At 47.1% G+C, this 2,770-nt stretch overlaps 1 pseudogene; it reads left to right on the top strand.

Moving 5' to 3' along the window:
• The first annotated feature begins 1,016 nt into the window (after positions 1-1,016).
• Positions 1,017-2,474, top strand: LOC122217256 (annotated as a pseudogene).
• Positions 2,475-2,770: the final 296 nt, after the last annotated feature.

Below are 2,770 nucleotides of genomic sequence, written 5' to 3'. Positions count from 1 at the left end.
GAGACCATATGACTCACAAACCCTAAAATGTTTACTCTCTGTCCCTTTGCAGAAAGAGCTGCCAAGACCTGAACTATACCATGAGTCCTTGGAAGAAAGAAAACGTCTTCTTTCTTTCCACATCCTGTGACGCCTGTGTGGTGCAGGCACACTGTGTGTCATACATGTTTGCTGGGTGGGTCAATGAACCCGAGCTGCCCAACAGGCAATGGTTCTCACAAGTGTATGGGCATCAGTTTCACCCCGGTGCCTTTGTTAAAACGTTAAGTTTCCCAGCCACATTTCTGCAAGTCTGATTTGATCGTTCTAGGGGAAAACTAGGGAATATTCACTGTATTAATTACATGTTCCCAAGGCGACCCGGATGCTAGTAGACTTTAAACTAGCCCCGTCAGGAGACACTGATGGTGATCAGGCAGGTTTCTCGAAACACGGTGGCCTCGTAGCCTGCGACCTTCTGCTACTTGCTGGAGAGAAACATATGGAACTTCCCTGAAATGCAGAGCCAAACTCATAAGAACAAACAAAGGAAGAGTCCAGGGCACAAAAAGAGGCAGGTACGGAGAGCCAACACTATCCCATAAGTGCCCGGTGGCCACCCTGGGAGGAGGAGGTGAGGGGTTTGGGCAACTCAGAGACTGGGGTGGTAATGGGTAGCCGGGGTCAGGAGACAAGGCCTTAGCCCCACATGTGACAGCAAATGAGAATGGAGGGACCCACCAGAAAGCAGGGACCCTCGACGGACTGAACTTCAGCAAACGATGGATTATTAGAAAAGTCCTCCCACGGGGCACTTGGGTGGCTCAGTCGGTTAAGGGTCCAGCTTCGGGCTCAGGTCATGATCTCACGGTCTGTGAGTTCGAGCCCCGCGTCGGGCTCTGTGCTGACAGACCAGAGCCTGGATTCTGCTTCGGATTCTGTGTCCCCCTCTCTCTCTGCCCCAACCCCGTTCATGCTCTGTCTTAAAACTAAATAAACGTTAAAAAAAATTTTTTTTTTTTTTTGGTGGTTCCAACATGGCCAAGCTGATGGTGGAGGTTCGTGGCTCCAACGGGCTTTCTACAAGGGATTTATCAAAGATGTCCAGGAAGACTCCCTCACAGTTGTTTCTGAGAACAACTGGCAGCCAGAACACCAGGTTCCACTTAATGAAGTTAGATCACCACCACCACCTGATATAAACAAAGAAATTAGTGAAGGAGATGAAGCAGAGGTATTCAAGAGCAAATGACCAGGAACCATGTGGATGGTGTTGGCCAAAGTTCGAATGATGAAAGGAGAGTTTTATGTCATTGAATATGCTGCTTGTGAGGCCACTTACAATGAAATAGTCCCATCTGAGCGACTTCGGCCTGTCAATCAAAATAAAACTGTGAAAAAAAAAATACCTTTTTTGAATGCACAGTGGTTGTTCCTGAGGATTTGAGAGGGGCGTGTGCTAATGACAATGCACATAAAGATTTTAAGAAAGCAGTAGGAGCATGCAGAATTTTTTACCATCCAGAAACCACACAGCTCATGATACCGTCTGCCAGTGAAGCAAATGTGAAGACAGTAAACATTTTAAGTGACACGCATTTGCGAAGTATTCGTACGAAGTTGATGCTCATGTCCGGAAATGAAGAGGCCGCTAAGCATTTAGAATGCACAAAACAACTTGCGGCAGCTTTTCATGAGGAATTTGTTGGGAGAGAAGATTGAACGGGCCTGGCAATAGGAACACACAGCAAGCTAGGAAGATTCCTGGAGTTACAGCTATCGAGCCAGACGAAGATACTGGCACATTTAGGATCTATGGAGGGAGTGGTGATGCTGTAAAAAAGGCTAGAGGTTTCTTGGAATTTGTGGAGGATTTTATTCAGGTTCCTAGGAATCTTGTTGGAAAAGTAACTGGGAAAAATGGCAAAGCTATTCAGGAAATAATGGACAAATCTGGTGTGGTGCGGGTGAGAATTGAAGGAGACAATGAAAATCAGCCACCTAGAGAAGATGGTGTGGTTCCATTTGTATCTGTTGGCACGAAAGAAAGCATCGCAAATGAGCAAGTTTTTTAGAGTACCAGATTGCTTATCTAAAGGAAGCGGAACAGCTAAGAATGGAACGCCCGCAGATTGATGAACAGCTACGACAGATTGGTTCTAGGTCTTAGAGTGGAAGAGGCAGAGGTCGTCGGGGCCCTAATTACACCTCCGGTTATGGTACAAACTCTGAGCTGTCTAGCCCCCCTGAAACAGAATCTGAGCGTAAAGACGGGCCGAGCGATTGGTCATTGGCAGGAGAAGATGATCGAGAGAGCCGACATCAGTGTGACGGGAGGAGACGCCCAGGAGGAAGAGGGAGAAGTGTTTCAGGGGGTCGAGGTTGTGCTGGACCAGGTGGTGGCAAATTCTCCATCAGTCCTGTGCTCAAAGATCCAGACGGCAATCCATACAGCTTACTTGATAATACAGAATCTGATCACACTGCACACACTGATGCCAATGAATCTCATCACAGTACTAACCGTCGTAGGCAGTCTCATAGACGAAGGACTGATGAAGATGCTCTTCTGATGGACGGAATGACTGAATCTGATACCAATTCAGTTAAGGAAGACGGGCTAGTCACAGTTGCAGATTATTTTTCTAGAGCTGCGTCTCAGAGCAGACAAAGAAAGGTCCCAAGGGCAAACTTTGGCTAAAAACAAGAAAGAAGTGGCAAAAGACGTGACTGAAGAGCGTGGTCCTTCAGAAAAGGCAATAAATGGGCCGACGACGGCTTCTGGCGATGA

Source organism: Panthera leo, chromosome B1 (assembly GCF_018350215.1).
Source record: "Panthera leo isolate Ple1 chromosome B1, P.leo_Ple1_pat1.1, whole genome shotgun sequence".
Classification (NCBI taxonomy): domain Eukaryota; kingdom Metazoa; phylum Chordata; class Mammalia; order Carnivora; family Felidae; genus Panthera; species Panthera leo.
This window is presented reverse-complemented; position numbering and strand designations above follow the sequence as displayed.